Source organism: Piliocolobus tephrosceles, chromosome 2, assembly GCF_002776525.5.
Source record: "Piliocolobus tephrosceles isolate RC106 chromosome 2, ASM277652v3, whole genome shotgun sequence".
In the NCBI taxonomy this organism is placed as follows: Eukaryota; Metazoa; Chordata; class Mammalia; order Primates; family Cercopithecidae; genus Piliocolobus; species Piliocolobus tephrosceles.
In genome coordinates, this window is record NC_045435.1 from 131237147 (window position 1) to 131250838 (window position 13692).

Consider the following 13692-nt stretch of genomic DNA (forward strand, 5'->3'; position numbering starts at 1 on the left):
CCGAATCAATCAAGTGGGAGAAAGGATATCAGAGATTGAATATCAACCTAATGAAATAAAGCATGAACACTAGATTAGAGAAAAAAGAGTGAAAAGGAAGGAGTAAAGCACCCAAGAAATATGCGACTACGTGAAAAGACCAAACCTACATTTGATTGGCGTACCTGAAAGTGACAGGCGAATGGAACCAAGCTGGAAAACAAACTTCAGGATATTAACTAGGAAGGAGAACTTCCCCAACATAGCAAGACAGGCCAACACCCAAATTCAGGAAATACAGAGAACACCATAAAGATACTCCTAGAGAACAACCCCAAAACACATAATCATCAGATTCACCAAGGTTGAAATGAAGAAAACAAAATGTTAAGAGCAGCCAGAGAGAAAGGTTGAGTTAGCCATAAAGAAAATCCCATCAAACTAACAGCAGATCTCTCTGCAGAAACCCTACAAACCAGAAGAGAGTGGGGGCCAATATTCAACATTTTTAAAGAAAATAATTTTCAACCCAGAATTTCATGTCCAGCCAAACTAACCTTCATAAGTGAAAGAGAAATAAAATCCTTTACAGACAAGCAAATACTGAGGGATTTTGTCACCACCAGGCCTGCCTTAAAAGAGCTCCTGAGGGAAGCACTAAATATAGAAAGGAAAAATCTGTACCAGCCACTGCAAAAACAAAGCAAAATGTAAAGACCATTGATACTATGAAGAAACTGCATGAATGAATGGGCAAAATAACCAGCTAGCATCATAATGACAAGATCAAATTCAGACATAACATTAAATGTAATGGGCTAAATGCCCCAATTAGAAAGCACAGAATGACAAATTGAATAGAGTCAAGACCCATCGGTATGCTGTATTCAAGAGATGCATCTTGTGTGCAAAGACACACATAGGCTCAAAATAAAGGGATGGAGGAAGATTTACCCAGCAAATGGGAAGCAAAAAAAGCAAAAACAAAAAAAAAGAAAAAGAAAAAGAAAAGAAAAGCAGAGATTGCAATCTTACTCTCTGATAAATCAGACTTTAAACCAACAAAGATCAAAAAAGACAAAGAAGGGCATTACATAATGGTAAAGGGATGAATGCAACAGAAGAGCTAACAATCCTAAATATATATGCACCCAATACAGGAGCATCCAGATTCATAAGGCAAATTCTTAGAGATGTACAAAGAGACTTAGACTCCCGCATAATACTAGTGGGAGACCTTAACACCCCACTGTCAATATTAGACAGATCAACGAGACAGAAAATTAACAAGGATATTCAGGACTTGAACTCAGCTCTGGACCAAGTAGACCTAATAGACATCTACAGAACTCTCCACCCCAAGTCAACAGAATATACATCCTTCTCAGACCACATAGAACTTATTCTAAAATTGACCACATAATTGGAAGTGAAACACTCCTCAGCAAATGCAAAGGAATGGAAATCATAACAAACAGCCACTCAGACCATAGTGCAATCAAATTAAAACTCAGGATTAAGAAACTCATGTAAAACCACACAACTATATGGAAACTGAACAACATGCCCCTGAATGACTACTGGGTAAATAAAGAAATTAAGGCAGAAATAAATCAGTTATTTGAAACCAATGAGAAAAAAGACACAAGATACCAGAATCTCTGGGACACAGCTAAAGCACTGCTTAGAGAGAAATTTATAGCACTTAGGAGGAAGTGGGAAAGATCTAGAATTGACACCCTAACATCACAATTGAAAGAACTAGAGAAGTAAAAGCAAACAAATTCAAAAGTTAACAGATGATGAGAAATAACTAAGATCAGAGCATAACAGAAGATGACAGAGACACGAAAAATCCTTCAAAAAATCAATGAATCCAGTAGCAAGAATTTTGCAAAGATTAACAAAAGAGATAGACTGCTAGCCAGACTAATAAAGATACAAAGGAGCTGGTACCATTCCTTCTGAAACTTTTCTAAACAATGGAAAAAGAGGGACTCCTCCATCACTCATTTTATGAGGCCAGCATCATCCTGATACCAAAATCTGGCAAAGACTCAACAAAAAAAGAAAATTTCAGGCCAATATCCCTGATGAACATCGATGTAAAAATCCTCATTAAAATACTGGCAAACCAAATCCAGCAGCACATCAAAAAGCGTATCCACCATGATTAAGCTGAATTCATCCCTGGGATGTAAGGCTCGTTCAACATACACAAATCAATAGATGTAATCCATCACATAAACAGAACAAATGACAAAAACCACGTGATTATCTCAATAGATGCAGAAAAAGCCTTTGATAAAATTCATCATCCTATCATGCTAGCAACATTTAATAAACTAGATATTGATGGAATATATCTCAAAATAATAAGAGCTATTTATGACAAACCCACAGCCAATATACTGAATGAACAAAAGCTGGAAGCATTCCCTTTGAAACCCAGCATGAGACAAGGATGCCCTCTCTCATCACTCCTATTCAACAAAGTATTGCAAGTTCTGGCCAGGGTAGTTAGGAAAGAGAAAGAAATAAAGTGTATTCAAATAGGAAGAGAATAAGTCAAATTTTCTCTGTATGAATGTGAGATAATTGTATATTTTTAAAACCCCATCATCTCAGCCCAAAACCTCCTTAAGCTGATAGGCAACTTTAGCAAAGTCTCAGGACACAAAATTAATGTGCAAAAATCACAAGCATTCCTATACACCAATAATAGACAAAAAGAGAGCCAAATCATGAGCAAACCCTGATTCACAATCGCTACAAAGAGAATAAAATACCTAGGAATACAACTTACAAGGGATATGAAGGACCTCTTCAAGGAGAACTACAAACCACTTCTCAACGAAATAAGAGAGGACATAAACAAATGGAAAAATATTCCATGCTCATGGATAGGAAGAATCAATATCATGAAAATGGCCATACTGCCCAAAGTAATTTGTAGATTCAATGGTATTCCCATTAAGCTAGCATTGACTTCCTTCACAGAATTAGAAAAAAACTACTTTAAAGTTCATATGGAACCAAAAAAGAGCCCACATTACCTAGACAATCCTAAGCAAAAAGAACAAAGCTGGAGGCATCATGCTACTTGACTTCAAACTATACTACAAGGCTACAATAGCCAAAACAGCATGGCACTGGTATTGAAACAGAGATATAGACCAATGGAACAGAACAGAGGCCTCAGAAATAACACCACTCATCTTCAACCATCTGATCTTTGACAAACCTGACAAAAACAAGCAACAGGGAAAGGATTCCCTATTTAATAAATGTTGTTGGGAAAACTGGCTAGCCATATGCAGAAAACTGAAACTGGACTTTTTCTTACACTTTATACAAAACTTAATTCAAGATGGATTAAAGACTTAAATGTTAGATCAAAAACTATAAAGCCCTAGAAGAAAACCTAGGCAATACCATTCAGGACATAGGTATGGGCAAAGATTTCATGACTAAAACACAAAAAGTAATTGCAATACAAGCCAAAATTGACAAATGGGATCTAATTAAGCTAAAGAATTTCTGCACGGTGAAAGATACTATCATCACAGTCAACAGGCAACCTATAGAATGGGAGAAAATTTTTGCAATCTATCCATCTGACAAAGGGCTAATATCCAGAATCTACAAAGAACTTAAACAAATTTACAAGAAAAAAACAACCCCATCAAAAAGTGGGCAAAGAATATGAACAGACACTTTTCAAAAGAAGACATTTATACAGACAACAAACATATGAAAAAAAGCTTATCATCACTGGTCATCAGAGAAATGCAAATCAAAACCACAATGAGATACTGTCTCATGCCAGTGGGAATGGTGATCATTAAAAAGTCAGGAAACAGGCCGGGCGCAGTGGCTCAAGCCTGTAATCCCATCACTTTGGGAGGCCGAGACGGGCGGATCACGAGGTCAGGAGATCAAGACCATCCTGGCTAACACCGTGAAACCCTGTCTCTACTAAAAAATACAAAAATCTAGCCAGGCGAGCTGGCAGGCACCTGTAGTCCCAGCTACTCGGGAGGCTGAGGCAGGAGAATGGCGTAAACCCGGGAGGCGAGCTTGCAGTGAGCTGAGATCCGGCCACTGCACTCCAGCCTGGGTGACAGAGTGAGACTCCATCTCAAAAAAAAAAAAAAAAAAAAGTCAGGAAACAACAGATGCTGGAGACGCCATGGAGAAATAGGAATGCATTTACCCTGTTGGTGGGAGTGTAAATTAGTTCAACCACTGTGGAAGACAGTGTGGCGATTCCTCAAGGATCTAGAACCAGAATACCATTTGGCCTAGCAATCCCATTATTGAGGATATAAGTAAAGGATTACAAATCATTCTACTGTAAAGACACATGCACACCTATGTTTATTGCAGCACTATTCACAGTAGCAAAGACTTGGAACCAACCCAAATGCCCATCAATTTTAAACTGGATAAAGAAAATGTGGCACATAGACACCATGGAATACTATGCAGACATAAAAAAGAATGAGTTCATGTCCTTTGAGAGACGTGTATGAAGCTGGAAACCATCATTCTCAGCAAACTAACACAAGAACAGAAAACAAAACACCACACGTTCTCACTCATAAGTGAGAGCTGAACAATAAGAACATATGGGCACAGGGAAGGGAAAGTCACACACTGGAGCCTGTTGTGGGGTGGGGGGTAAGCGGAGGGATAACACTAGGAGAAAAACTTAATGTAGATGGCAGCAAACCGCCATGGAAAGTGTATACCTATGTAACAAACCTGCACGTTCTGCACATATATCCCAGAACTTAAAGTATAATTAAAAAAAAAAAAATATATATATATATATATAAACAGTTCTACTTCTTCAAAAAAAAAGTGTAGATGAGGCTTTAGATTTCCCAGTGGCCATATCTATGGCTACATTTACATGTTCAAATTAGTGGGAAAACCCCACTTTGGTCTAGAATTGGACCAAAGATTGGAAAAACCCACTTTCCAATCCAAGTCCACCGTAACAAATCAGGTGCTTCGATTTCCATTGGCTTCAGATTCCCAAAGGAATCTGAGACATAGAAATATGATCAGTTAGGATTCATGTACTAAATTCCATTCTAAACCTTCAACACAAATAGCACTTGGGTAGAACTTAAAAATGCACCAGACTCTGTTACTCCAGCACTTTATATATTTTTAACTCATTCAACTCTCACCAAACCCTATGAAAATTAGACATGATGAAACCAAGGCACAGATAATTTAACGGTTTGATCAAAGCAGATAGCCTGATTTTACAGACCATGCTCTTAATCACCATGCAGTAAACCACAATTGCATGGAAGCTGATATACATTAAAGAGTCATTCTTGTAATGTATTTAAGGATGTTTATTTTATAGTTTATCATATGATTTGATTCCAGTGACATCTTATAACGCAGCTTTAATGAAGGCAGCTCCAGGATGATGTGAGAATGTGTATCAGAATAGGTTCTTGAATCACAGTCACAATCTGTTTACACGTGCAAGATTCTTTTTTAATTTGATTTTTTTCTAATCTTGAACTTTGTCTTATGAAATTCTATGGATATGAAATATGAAACCTATAGATAGTGTTCACACAGTATACAATAAATTTGAGAATACGTAAATTTTCAGAATAGAAATTTATCTAAATAATGCCTAGGTGTACTATGTTTATAGAAAGCTGACTGCTTCAGTGATACAATAATAAATCCTATGGCACAAAACACTATATGTTACAGTAAGATTCTCAGACAGAGACAATGAGTCTTGGTCATATTTTGTCTAAATATCAATAATATGGAGAATATTTTATTAGGATATTTGCTCTTTGGTAACTTTCTATTGAAAGAAATAGTGTATTCAAATACAGACTCTGCTAGATTATTAATTCTAACTGTAAAAATAGTTAATTTGATTAGATTTCTAAAGATAGAAAATTATTACCCTTTTCATGTCACATTTAAATCTATATAGACTAATACTTGAAAGATATAATGCTACATGGATATGTGTGTATAGTTCACATAAAGAAAAGGAAGAAGAAATGTGCTATACACAATTATTAGCTATGTTACAGTAACTCAGGCCTGTCTCTTGATTGTATTATTATCTCCAATGTACTGATGAGGAAACAAACTTTCAGAGATCTAGTAGCTGGGGGGACTGACCCATGGCTGTAATCCAAGCACTTTGAGAGACTGAGGCAGGAGGATCACTCAAGCCCAAGAGTTCAAGTCCTGCCTGGGCAAGAAAGCAAGGCCCCATCTTTACAGAAAATACAAAAGACAGAGATGTAGTAAAGGAGTCCTCAAGGCAAGTGTCAGAGTTGGCTTTGAAATCTAGATTCATCTGGCTTTAAAGAAAAATAAAGTCTCTGTAACAATCTCTTTTGAAATGAAATCAAAGCCATCATCCAAAAGTTTAAGCCACAGACATATAAAAAAGAAAAGTATTTATAAACCATAGAGGAACACCATTTTCTTTACTTTTTTTTTTTTTTTTTTTGAGACAGTCTCACTCTGTCACCCAGGCTGGATGGAGTGCAGTGACACCATCTCTGCTCACAGCAGCCTCTGCCAGGGTTCAAGGGATTCTCCTGCCTCAGCATCCCAAGTAGCTGGGATAACAGGTGCTCACCACCACTCCCAGCTAATTTTTGTATTTTTAGTGGAGATGGGGTTTCACCACATTGATCAGGATAGTCTTGAACTCCTGGCCTAAGGTGATCCCCCCACCTTGGCCTCCCAAAGTGCTGGGATTACAGGTGTGAGCCACTGTGCCTGGCCTGGAGCATCATTTTCAATGGGAAAACACTGATATAGGGAGGAGAAATGTTTTTCCTTCTGAAAATGCAGTTTTTCTCATTTAAGATTTAACTTTCCGAAAATATAGTTTGAAATTAATTTAATGAATGCTAATTTCAGAGCTTTCCATCCAAAGTGTAGTAAGTCAAAATATACAAAAGTGCATATTTTAAAAACCCTCATTCAAGCTCATTTGTGGTAAACTTCAAAATTATTATCACAGAGTGAAAGAAGGAGAGGGCAGGTGTTGAAACCGCTGATGTCTCAGTTTACATTGTACACACTTCCTGTGGTTTTTTAACGGGTCAAAACTAAGCAATAAATATAGTGTGTTTGAAAATTGGCACATCCTACCAGACTGATATGTGTACACAGTACACTATTAACTCAACTTTAATTTTCATTGTGTCCACAGTGGGGATAAATACTTGTGTTGGGTGACCATGGGGCAGAGCAGCCTGTGTTTTGTGTGTTTTGTGTGTATGAAGTGTTCTCTGGAAGGTGAACTCATCCCAATAAAAATGTGAGTCAAACAGGCAAGTTCAGCCTTATCTTATATAAGAATAAAGCCTCAGATAGAGAAGATGGGCAATTCCGAGTGCAACACAATGGAGCAAACTGATTGTTGAAAATGTTTGTCTTTGGCAATCTCAGGAAAATGCCATGGAAAAGAACCTGGAGTAGAAGAGGGGAAGGAAGCATGAGTATGTGATTGTAAATGAGACACATCCCAGTGGCCTTACATAAAGATATACCTGGGTAGAACTGTAGACATGCTAAAGAGGTGGAACATAAGTAGGAAAGAGCATTGGTGTTCCACAATTCCATTTGAGTTCCCAAATTGGTGGACTTGGAAAATTCTTGACATACACAGAAAATTTTGCTGTTGTCTTTGTCCATGATCTATTACAACTGAACATCTGAGACTAGTCAGTTATAAAAAAATGAAGGTTTATTTAGTTCATGATTTTGAAGACCGAGAAGTCTAGAATCATGGCACCAACATCTGTTGAGGGCCTTCTTGCTCCATCATAAACCGGCAGAAGGGATCACAAAGTAAGAGAGCAAGAGCATGTGTGTCATGTATGTCAGCTCAGATCTCGCCTCCTTGTTTTATGAAGCCGTCAGTGCTATCATGGGGGTTCTGCCTTGATGACTTTATCTAATGCTGACTACTTTCAAAGATCCCGTCTTCAATCAAGAATTTGGAGATTAAGTCTCAACACATGAAATTTAGAAAACATATTCAAACCAGATAATTCAAAGCATTATGTATAGACAGAAATATACACATATTTAGTACATTTTAAAAGAAAGTGGGGCTCACTACATCAATCATACAATCATTTAGTTCCTGCGTCACATTTGCTCCTTAGACTTTGTCTATATCCAGGACTAGTGAGAAGTAAATTAAGTTGCTGAGATGTCTTTTTGGTTCTAAACACATTCAAAATAAAATGATTTTAAGTAAGTAGAATTGCTTGGCAGCTTGCCACTTCTGCAACAATTCTACATTTTTAACAAATATTCTTTGGATGCTCAGTGTTTGCCAGAAATTTTGGTGTTGGTTAAACTATGAATAACAAACATTTTCTGCCATTAATTAACTCACAGTCTTTTAGGGAAATCAGGTGTGTAAATACACATACATAAAGTGGTCGGTGAAAAAAAGAGATGTGCCCAGGTTGCAAAAGAACAGGAAGAGAGGTCGCAATTCTTGCCCATTATGACGGGGGACGATTTGGAAGTGATACTAATTCTACGAGGGCTGGCATGGAGGGAGCACAGCAACAGAGATGGCGCTGAAGCATAAAGGTGGAAGGTGGGCATTTGAAGGCAAACCAATGAGGGAGCAATTTTTATATCACTGTGCCTTTTCAGATGAGATAATTGGTAGTTAGTAGAAAAGTAATACATATGTGTAATACCGTTCAGTTTGCAATGCACCATAGCTGGAACCTTTCAAGAATTTTCAAAAGAGGACTTTTTTTTTTTCTTTTCATAAGGAAAGTTCAAGCAAAGACAGAAAACAAAATTTGATAAATTTTTAAATAATTAATTTTACATACTCTGTCCTGCCAGCTTTGTTTGAATGCCCTGCCAACACTGTTGTCCTTATTCTAATAAGCCATCTCTTAAATATTAGCATTCTCAGCTCCATTTTCTTTTCACTCTTTTTTCCCTCAGAAAATTTTATTCTCTTACATGGATTTACATCTTATTTCTGAGTTTGAATTGATTTCTATGCTACCTGCACAGGTTTTCACCTGCCTTTCTGTGCAATTCTATGTGAAGATAAATTCATGGGTTCAAAAGAGGGAGCTCAGTGTCTCACTCAACAAATTTTGTACCTTCTGCACATTCTCTCAGGAACAAAAATGCCATTTCTTTTGCTTCCTCTCCCTCATGTCTATATCCCCTTATTTGTCTAGCCTCTAATTTAGTTTTTGTGTTCTTACTTCAATTCCTCATCATGCTTCACCTGGATCATCTATTTTTTAATCAAATAAACATTCGTGGGCATTTATTTATCTAATATCTATCCATGGTTTGGGAATTGTGCTTACAACTAGGGGAGCACATGAAAAAATAAAAGAAACAAATAAGTGATCCAAAAAGTAAAAGAAACAGAGAATTTAAAAAATACGAAAAATTCTTGGATGGAGCATAAGAAAGGCTTCTATAGCCCATATGATGCCTTTGTAAGAATTAGTGAAAACATACCCTATAGAGAATGTAACCCCATGACAGGTGCAAGGTTTGACTTGCAGAGCACTGACCAGTTTCCAGGCCCACTCTCCCCTCAGTTGGTCATGGACTGTACAACCTCTGTGAACCTTCAAGCATAGGTTACCATGGCAGCCCAGTGAAGAGATGCTTTATGTAGCTTCAGAATATGCAGAAGTTTGATTTTATCTCTAAATCTCATTCCAACATTTTATAGATATGTGTCAGTAAAAATAAATATTTTTGAAATATTTTTTATCACTCAAGTAGTGTACATTGTACCCAACAGGTAGCTTTTCATCCCTCCTACCCTGTCCCCAACGTTTATTATAACACTCTGTATGCCCATAGCTTAGTTTCCAGTTATAAGGGAGTCATGCAGTATTTGGTTTTCAATTCCTGAGTGACTTCACTTAGAATAATGACCTCTAGTTCCATCTAAGTTACTGCAAAAGACATTTCATTATTTTCATGGCTGAGTAGTACTCTACAGTATACATATATATACATACACACACACACATATATAGAATCACATTTTCTTTATTCACTCATCAGTTGATGGGCACTCAGTCTGATTCCACATCTTTGCAACTGTGCAATATGCTGTGATAAGCATATGCATGCAGGTGTCTTTTTCATATAAACACTAAACATCTTTATCAAAGAAGGCCCAAAATGGCAGAAGAAACATTTCATATAAAACAATAATTATCAGGATAGTCACTTGCTATTGAGTACCTATATTGCATCTGATGTTGTAAATATATTCATATATTTAATCCCTAAAGCAACCTTTAAAGTTAAGTATTACTACTCTCGTCTGCAGATGAGGCAGTGAAGTGTCTGAGGGATCTAATAAACTGTTCAAGTTACACACATGTAAATTTGATGTACATTCATTCTGATTCCAAAGACCAGGCTTTTTTAGATCTTTGCACTGCTCTTTTACAAGCAACAAATGAAAGAGGTGCAAGGAAAGAGAAATTTCACTCAAAGTATTGAGGACAAGGGTAAATTTTGCAATAGACTGAATGGTTATGTCCTCTCAAAATTCATGTGCTGAAACCTAATCTCCAAGTGATGGTATTAGGATGTAGAACATTTGGGAAGTGATTATGTCATGAGGGTGGGATGGGATTAGTGTACTTGTAAAAGAGGCCCCAGACAGTTCCATCATCCTTTCCATCATGTGACAACACAGTAAGCAAATGGTTGGCTGGCTGTGAACCAGGAAGTAGGCCCTCAGCAGACACAGAATCTCCCAGCACCTTGATCTTGGAATTCCCAGCCTCCAGAACTGTGAGAAATACATTTCTGTTGTTCATAAGCCACCAACTCTATGGTACTTTGTTATAGAAACCTGAATGGACTTAGATACTATTTAAAACACTTGGAAAGATTTTCATAAAGAAGAAGAATTAGCTTTGGTCTGTGTTGCTTTACAGGTCACAACTTAGCCAGTTGGTAGAAGAGAATTGATGTGATGTTCAGCTCCACACAATAACAAACTTTGTGTTCCTATGACTGTCTGAAAATTGCATGAGTTATCTTGAAAAGTAATGTACTCCCTATCATTGTCTATGTCCCGAATTGTTGGAGGTGCTGTAAAGAGAGTGCAAATCTTAGATTGGCCTGAATGACTTCTCGGTTCCCTTCTGCTTGAAGATTCTATGTCTGCAAGTACTGCTGAAAGCACAACAGAGGCTTGTACATAAATTAGTTCCCAATTTTCATGCACCTGAGGTCAGTTTGAACCATTATTTTTTTTAAAAAAAAGGCCATGCGTGGTGGCTTATGCCTGTAATCTCAAGACTTTGGGAGGCCGAAGCAGGTGGATCACAAGGTCAGGAGATCGAGACCATCCTGGCTAACATGGTGAAATTCCATCTCTACTAAAAATACAAAAAACTAGCCTGGCGTGGTGGCATTTGCTTGTAGTCTGAGCGTCTTGGGAGGCTGAGGCAGGAGAATTGCTTGAATCCCAGAGGCAGAGATTGCAGTGAGCCTAGATCACACCACTGAACTGCAGCCTGGGAGACAAAGCAAGACTGTCTCAAACAAACAAACAAAAAAGCCTTCTCATTTCTGTTCAAATTGCCATTGATCTTCTATTCAAATTGCCTTAGCTATTTACACTACTTAAAGTGCTACACATAGAATATTAACTAGCATTTATTGAGTGCTTACTACTTGCAGGATCTAATGGTTTTAATAGCTCCACAAACATTAAAACTTTGTATCCTCTTAACAAATTCATGAGGTAGGTATTATTATCTTCATTTGACAGATGAGAACATCAAGGCAATTTGATGGTAAATATCCTGCTAAGAATTACAGAGTTAATAAATGAAGGAGAAACATAGTAGGAATGTACATTTTGGCAACGTCATCCTCTCTTCCCTTCCTCCATTAAATCAGCATACTTAGGTTCACTCACACCAAAGTGCTGAGTTTCTCCTCTAAGCAACTTTGTACCAGATACTTGTGCTGTATCTTCCAGGGTGAGTTATCTGTATTTGTTAGAGTTCAAAATTCTAACCTTAGGGAGAACAAAGATGGTATGAGATTACAGGCAGGAGTTAATTTTATCTTTTACTTTCTCCACACCGTAGAATTTATAACAGGTTAGCATTTAGACAATTTATTATATATAAATCTAGCTCTGACTGTCAAGTTCCTTTTTACTGCTATGTTCATAAGACTTGATGATATTTATTAAATCTCTCAAGTCATCTTTCCTTTTCATCATTCTTCAGCACTCCGTTTAAAATAGCCAATGCTTAGACAAGTTAATTTAAAGATTTGCTGTCCAGAAGTTACAGTAAATTTTTTTAACCAAAAATAGTGTGAGTAATGACCTGCTGTTGACATATCTTTCTTCCAGATTTTCTTTGCTACATTAACTCTTCAAGGTCATAACTAATGATCTTCTCATGACCTTGAATTTCCTGGGTTTGTTTACTCAGAGCAACTGAATGGGTCATTTTTATACATATCTGAGAATCTCAATAATTATAACTGTCTCTATTGACAGTGCCAAATATTAGAAATAAAATTGGTAAAGAATATTGAAAAATGTGGAGATATAAACACATTTTTACCATATGTGCTACTACATGAAGCAATGCCACGGGCAATACTAATCAAAGTGAAATACAAACGCAAATTAAATAATGTGACATTTTAATAACAAATTTCCCTTCCTTGAACATGCCTTACTCCAATATTAAAATTAATTTGCATTCTTAAAAAAAACAACAACAACAGACTGGTGGAGCCAGCAGCATACACGATAGGAAATTGCCTCAGGATTTGTAATTTATCTTGAGTAGCACACACACACACACACTCTCTCTTGTGAAAATCAAGAAAGAATGCTATATTTATTTTTCTTGGTTTATATATCATATATCTTTATTTATCATTACATAAGTCAAAATAAAACAAGTTTTATATGCATTTAAAACTCTAGCTTTAGGCACCATACCAAGAGAATGGTTGACAGTGACTCACAGGCATAAGGCTCAATTCAAGACAGAAAGAGCCAAGTCACAATACTGAAAGATAGCCAAGAGTCAGGGAATCTAGGAAATATCAGAAACCAGAAGACAGGTATGTGGTTATGAGTCAGAAAGCAATCTACTGTTACCTACATAGGCACCACTGCAGTCAGAGAACTGGAAGAAATCAGGCAGTATCCTGTTGTCGGAGCAAAGGGCAGTATCATGTCCCATATCAAATTGAGGCTCTCTCCAGTACATTTACGTCGTTACTGGGAGCAAGTTATTAAACCTTTTAAAACCATATTCCTCAGATATTAAATAGGGAAAATAATTCTCCGTTGAAGGTTGTTGTGAAGATTAAAGGAGAAAATGAGTCTCAAGTGCTAGACACATCTTATAAATTTAATAATGGTTATTTCCTTTTACCAAGACCAAACCAAAGAAGCAAAATGAGTCCCCATTGGAATAGTAAATTCAACAACTTAGCATGAGATATTTTACAATCTCATAGCCACTTTTACTCAATTCAGAAAGCAACTCAGCTGAAAGTAGCTCTTGTCTTCTTGGAACACAATTTTGATAGTGAGATTTGGAGGATGGGGATGCTTTGACCTATGAAGGGAATGAATATTTTATAGCTTATCTATTTCATATATCGTTCTCA